Raw genomic sequence first — 7,484 nt, forward strand, 5'->3', positions numbered from 1 at the left:
GTGTCATGATCTCGGCTCACTGCAAACTCCACCTCCCGGGTTCAGGCCATTCTCCTGCCTCAGCCTCCTGAGTAGCTGGGACTATGGGCGCCCGCCACCACACCTGGCTAATTTTTTGTATTTTTAGTAGAGAGAGGAGTTTCACTGTGTTAGCCAGGATGGTCTTGATCTCCTGACCTCGTGATCCGCCTGCCTCGGCCTCCCAAAGTGATGGGATTACAGGCGTGAGCCACTGCACCCGGCCTTAGTATCGTCAGTTTCTCAAAAAAAAAAAAAATCACTCTAGTAGATGTGTAGTGCTGCCTCATTGTGGTTTTAATTTGCATTTTCCTAATGTTTAATGACTTGGAGCATCTTTTTATGTGCTTTTTTGTCATCAGTATCTCATATTTGGTGAAATCTATTCAAATTATTTGCCCATTTAAAAAACTGGAATGTTTGGCTTCTTGTTACTGAGTTTTAAGAGTTCTTTATATATTCTGGATACAAGTCCTTTGTGAGTATATGAATTAAAGATATTTTCCCCCACTTGGTGGCTTGCCGTTTTGTTTTGTTTATAGTGTCTTTTGAGGAGCCGAAATTTTAAATTTTAGTGAAGTCTAATTTTTTGCTTTTTTCTTGTATGGCTAGTGTTTTTTGTATGCTGCATAAGAAATCTTCCCTTATACCAGGTCACAGAGATTTTTTTTTTCCTACATTTTCTCCTATATCTAAAAGTTTTATGATTTCAGCTTTTACATTTAGGTCTTTTATGTCTATGATCCATTTTGATTGCATGCTTAATTTTGTCCTCACTGCACAAAAGACACAGTAGGAAAGGAAGAATCTGGAATAAAGATGACTGCCTCTTTCAAATGACAGGTTGTAGAATAGAAATATTAAACTTTTGTTCTGTGTATTATCTTCATCTAATATTTATTAAGTAGTAACTGTTCAGTAGTAAAATATATATAGATTACCTACTATGAGTCAGGCACTGGAGTTACAGTAATGAAAACACTGGACAATGTCCTTGCTCCCTTGGAGTTTTTATTGGAGTGGGCAAAATTGTGTTTTTATTATAACGATCATCCATTGTATATATGTTAAAGTCAAGAAAAATGTTGTTGCCTCTCTGTGGTTTCTCAAATCCTCAATTGAAGGAAGCATTGTTGGTAATCTTCTTCTTTTTTTTTTTTTTTTTGAGACGGAGTCTTGCTCTGTCGCCCAGGCTGGAGTGCAGTGGCCAGATCTCGGCTCACTGCAAGCTCCTCCTCCCGGGTTCACGCCATTCTCCTGCCTCAGCCTCCCGAGTAGCTGGGACTACAGGTGCCCGCCGCCTCGCCTGGCTAATTTTTTGTATTTTTTAGTAGAGACGGGGTTCCACCGTGTTAGCCAGGATGGTCTCGATCTCCTGACCTTGTGATCCACCCGTCTCGGCCTCCCAAAGTGCTGGGATTACAGGCTTGAGCCACCGCGCCTGGCCGATGGTAATCTTCTTAATATTATTGTGTGATAGAGCATGAACCTCTTTCCACAAAGAGTCACTGATCTGCAGAGAAAAGGGAATCTTGGGCTGCATACAACCAACTGTAATACAATGTGTCATGTGGTAGAGCAGTACTGGATGCAGAATCATATTAAATGATCTCATGTTCCTGTTACTATTGAGGTGTAATGACCAGACTTAATGCTCTTTTCTTTGGTTTAAGTGAATTGGTTTTATTTTATTTTATTTTATTTTCCAGAAGAGTTCATTAATACTACCTTTGGAGAACTCTTAGATCTCTTTTCTGATAGCCAGAGGACCAGACACGTTCTATAATTAGCCATTCATGTATTCCTTAAAACGAGTCATACTTTGTGTTAGTGATACCACCATTCTTCAAGCCATTTCAAGTATTAAAAATAAGTTCTATTTACTATTAACCTTTATAAACTAATACCAGTATTAAATAGCCAAATAATAAATGGTGTTAAGTCAGAGCAGGATGAGCTGTATGACCTGGTCTTGGATGATGAGTAGGATTTTAGTAGATACAAATAAAGAGGGCAGATTAATTTATATTGATGGATTTGAGGAAACAGATGATATCAGCAAATACACTATTCATGGCTTGACTCCTTTATCATCTGTCCATAACAGACATCATTAAATTCATCATGGCATTCTTTCTTGCTGAGCGTGGACATAGCCTGGTAAAACTAGAACTAGATGATAGGAAAAGAAACGTAGACATTAACTGGACATTTGTTGTTTTTGTTGTTGTTTTGCACTCCGTCGCCCAGGCTGGAGTGCAGTGGCATGATCTCAGCTCACTGCCATCTCCGCCTACCAGGTTTAAGCAATTCTTGTGCCTCAGCCTGAGTAGCTGGGATTATAGGCGTCCACCACTACACCCGGCTAAGTTTTTGTATTTTTAGTAGAGACAGGGTTTCGCTATATTGGCCAGACTGGTCTCCAACTCCTGACCTCAGGTGATCTGCCCACTTCAGCCTCCCAAATTGCTGGGATTACATGCATGAGCCACTGTGCCTGGCCAGAATTTTTTTTTTCTTTTTTCAGACAAGGTCTGGCTCTGTCGCCCAAGTTGGAGTGCAATGGCTCACTGCATCCTCCCACCTCACCCTCCCAAGTAGCTGGGACCACAAGCATGTGCCACCACTCCTGGCTAACTTTTGTCTTTTTTGTAGAGATGAGGTTTCACCATGATGCCCAGGCTGATCTTGAACTCCTGAGCTCAAGCGATCCACCCACCTTGGTCTCCAAGAATGCTGGGATTAGACATGAGCCACTGTGCCTGACCGTGGAGAGGTTATTTTGAAAGAGACATCAGTGAGATTTTATGGAGATATCTGACCCTGGAGGTCAAGATGTGGGGCATTCCGTATGTGCAACAGGGAAGCCCTTGGCACAGAGACTATGAAGGGTTTCTGTTGCATGCATCTGAGGGGTGCAGTAGGATCACAACCGCACTCAGAAAAAATAGTGCCGGGGAAGACAGTGCAATTTATTCTGCCAGAGGGTACCACTCAGGCTGTCTCCAGGCTGAGAGAAACCCTAGAGTTATACTAGCACAGAGTTGGACCATGGTTGCCTGCAGAGTAAGCAGCAAACAGGGGCAAAGGAACATTGGCCTGGAGATCTTAAGAAGCTGGAGGAGCACTTCCTCAAGGGTTGCAACTTTTTCCTGCTGCTATGAAGTCCCCTTCCACTGATATATCCAGATCCATCTCAGGTAGATAAGCAGGAGAGGGGTTGCTATCTGAGAGACTGAGCAATTTTTATTCAAGAGAGTCTGAGCAGTACCTAAAAAGACATTAACTGATCAGATAGGACTATGTTAAACTGGTTTGGGGCTTATGAGGGACAATGTAGGCAATTGTGAAGATGCACAAGACCTTCATGTGAGTAGAGGGTGCCCTCAGCTCACCCACCACTTTCGATAAAGTGAGACAGGACTGAATGTGGAATGAGGCATGCCTGTTTACAGTGTCCAACGGGGACTGATTGGGTCCATTTGAGGTAAGTTAGGTAGCAAGCGGCCTAGCTGAGCAGGGAGCTAGGTGCACTCAGCTGCAGGGGCACTGCGTGCCCATGTGTACCTGCCTCAGCACCACCAGTGTCACAGCCCTGGCTGCACCCATTGCCAAGGAAGAAAGAACCATGTGGTTGAAACACATCTACTGTACCTGGCCCTGTCAGACTTGGGAGGACAGGTTCTTGTCTTGTTGTCCTTTATGGTGTTTCCATCAGCATCCACCTGTTATCTCTCCTCACCCTGAGGAGCTCAACCCATCCTGATTTTGTCATTCGTTTTTTTTTTTTTTTTCTCATTCACTCATTCTGTTATTGAGTCTGTTATGCCATACACTGTGCTGGGGACTGAGGACACAGTATTTTGTAGAGGTAAGGGAATAAACACACACGAATACAATGAAGTTTGAACAATATTAAGCTTCAGAAATGTTACTGAGAAAATACAGAGTCTTATTGGAGTACACATTTTTGGGGGAACATAATTTGTAAAGGAAGTAGGGAGGTTTGTGCTGTGACCTGGGAATGATTTTGAGGTAATCAGATGAAAAGTGCAAAGAAAGTTTCAGGCAGAGGGAACAACATGTGCAAAGATGAGAGAGATTAAAGGAACGAAAGTTCAGTGTGTCTAGAGTATAGAGGGTGAGGAAGAGGGATGTGACGTGAGACGAGGCTGAAGAGAGGCAGGGACCTGACCATGGGGCACCTTGAAATTCAGGATCAGTTGTTTATATTTCATCCTAAGCACAATGGGAAGCTATTCAAGGGTTTTATGCAGAGGAGTGACTGCCAGCATTGCATTTTAAAAAAAAGAATTTAAAAAATTTTAATATAGTTCAAATCTGCATGTCTGGTTCATTTCAGCTCCTTCACTGCCAAGCCTCGGGGCAGGGACTGCTTCAGTTTCTCTGCCTAAGATTCTTACCAGCACTGCATTTTGAATGTTTATAGTGTGGATTGGAGTGGATCAACACTAGATGCTGGGAGACAAGTTAAGGTATTGTTACATTAGTCCAGATGAAGGATGATGGTGGTTTGAACCGCATAGGGTAGAGGTAGTAGAGAAGATAGATTTGGGGCATATTTTGGAGGTATGTCCAGCAAGGCTTAGATGTGGAGAGTAGTGAGGGAGATGGAGAATTCAAGGATAATTGAGGTTTTTGGCTGAGCACCTATGTGGATGATAGTGTCCTTTGCTGAGTAGGAAAACATTGGGTGGGAATATATTTTGGAGGGAAATCATGTGTCTTGTTTGGATGTTGAGTTCGAAGTTCTTGCAAGACCATCAAGTGAAGATATCCTGTGGACAATTAGATATGTGATTTGAAAGCTGATAGAAATGGACTAGCGATTCATTCTTGGCATACAGAAATTGGTTATTGGAGCAACAGGCATAGGTATTACCGTAGAGAGAGAGAGAGAGTTGAGTGGAAAAAAAATCTGGAATAGATCCCTGAGGATCATCAATCAACCCAGGGGCAGGTAGAGAAGGAAGAATCGGTAAGAGACTGAGAAACAGCTGCCAGGTGGTTGGAAAAAACCTGGACAGTGTGGTGTCATGGAGGGTGTACCACTACAGTCAGCTGTAGGGGAGTGTCAGAGTGTTTGGCTGCACTCCTGGAGATGCTCAGGTTACTTATAATAATTGAATGAGTGGGTAGGCTACAGAGGATCAGAGGATCACACCTGGAGCTCCCAGCCTCCCCTAAGCCTCTCCCTAATAAACACAGCAACCTTCTGCCTGTCAAATCAGAAGAAAACCTGAACTCCAGGAAGTAGCAGGGGTTCAGAGGAAAGAGCAGGTGCTCACACAGGTGTATTATACCTTCAAGGTAAACCTTTAACCTGGTGAGGTTTGGTAGGAGCAGAGTGAATTTCAGTCTCTGGATCTGAAGCATCCCATTCATTTTGTTGCCCTCTTATCACTTCCTAGAAGCTGACCTTACTTTTTTCTGTGTCTGTGCCTCTATCTTTGCCCCTCTGATTCTCTAGCCCAGTTGATTCTCCTTGGCTCTTGATCTTGGTTTAGTTTGGCTAGCACCCCTTTTCTGAGGAGTAACTTCCATAACAAATATTTACAGTAACCCCTCTGCTTGGCTGGCAAGTCCCGGAATCTGTGTCCTTACGCACTGCCCTAAAAAGCAGTCATCCCAGAACACAGCCCAGCTTTATTGGCCTAGATATGATTAGATGCTTCCTTTACCCCTTCTGGAGGTGTTAGTGGTTCTGAGCCTTGGAAGTTCTGTTCTCCTTAACCATCTCCTTCTCTCCTGTATTGCTTGTCTGAAACATATTTATTAGCTAGATGTTAAGGTTAGTAGTTCTGCCCTTCAGTTAAGATTGATGAAAAATTAGCCCAAAATTGCTGTCTTCTAATTCCAAAAATCTATAATCTCTATGTTCTATGAATTGGGTCTGAGGCTAGCTCTTAGCTTATTTCAGGACCTAAATTTAACATACCCTGGGTTTAAGTGGTGGCTTGTAATTTATATGTAGGAGAAGCTTAAGGGGAGAAATCTGATTGGAAGAGAAGGGAGGCAGTTAGGTTTGCCTTAAAGCTGAGTACACGAGAGTAATCTGATCAGCTGGCTGGGACTGACTGCTAGAAAAATTAAAAAACAAAGATGTGATTGATAAAAATGGGTACTTTGTTCATATAAGTGAGTTTTAAAAATGTAGACTCTAAGACCTTTTTTCTCTACCTTCCATTGGCCAGTTATTGCATTTACATAGTTTCTTCCTTCCTTCCTTCCCCAAACAAGGTATAACACCATTAACCTGAGAATTGTAAACCCATACTTTGCTCACTTTTTTTCTATTTATGTATTATTTTTATTTGATTTGCTTTTGGGGGAGGGGAGGCAGGAGTTGCCATTTGTGCCAACAACTCTTCCTCAAATCTTCCAAGCAGTCTTTTCTTTGGGGAGTTGTACTACAAAATTCTATTAATTATGGTTGTGCAATTTTGAGATACCTTACATATGTAGTGACAATGACACATATGCCCACACCCAGTGAAACAAGGTCATTTTCTACTGTCAGTTATATGCATCAAGGTGACGGGTGATGGCATGGTTATGGATTAACTCACCAAGGAAATGAGTGTGGAAAGAAGAATGCAGAAATCTGAGGACTAGAGCCTGGAGATTGGGAGCTTCGAGCTCAGAGGAAGAAGAGGATCTTCGTCATAGGGAGACATCAGCTGGATATTGAGATGGAAGGATGACTATGAGTATGAGCTATTATAGAAACCATGGTAAGAGTTTTAAGTAGATGACAGTAACATCAAATGTGACTGATGTGTAACTGGAGGAACTTACTGTCATATGCAAACTAACAACTCCACTGTATTCTTCTTCAGCTAGATCATTTGTAAAAATTTTATACTAGACTACTCAATTCTACTCAACAAATATTTTTTGAGCTGCATACTAACTGTGATGGGGTTGTATAAAAGAGCTATAAAGTTGTGTTTTAAAGTGATATTTCTTTATAAACAAATATGCTGCAAATTTATATGTAAAACTCTCAGACTTTACTGGTGTATTCGGTAAGTGGAGACTACAGACCTATTTCAGTGACATTTACAAAAACTCCTTTGGTATTCTTTCATCCTTGTGGTACCTTAAAAAACCCACATGTAGCTTCTTATTACAAAAGTAATACATAATTATTGAAAAATACAGCCAGGCATGGTGGCTAACACCTGTAATCCTAGCACTTTGGGAGGCTGAGGCAGGAGGATCACTGGAGCCCAGGAGTTCAAGACCAACCTGGGCAACATAGTGAGACCTTGTCTCTACAAAAAATAAAAAACAAATAGCCAGGTGTGGTGGTGAATGCCCATAGTCCCAGCTACTCGAGAGGCTGAGACAGAAGGATTGCCTGAGCCCAGGAGGTTGAGCCTGCAGTGAGCCGAGATCGCACTACTGCCCCTCAGCCTGGGTGACAGAGCGAGACCCTGTCT

The sequence above is a fragment of the Mandrillus leucophaeus genome, unplaced genomic scaffold (genome assembly GCF_000951045.1).
Source record: "Mandrillus leucophaeus isolate KB7577 unplaced genomic scaffold, Mleu.le_1.0 Scaffold208, whole genome shotgun sequence".
NCBI classification, from domain to species: domain Eukaryota; kingdom Metazoa; phylum Chordata; class Mammalia; order Primates; family Cercopithecidae; genus Mandrillus; species Mandrillus leucophaeus.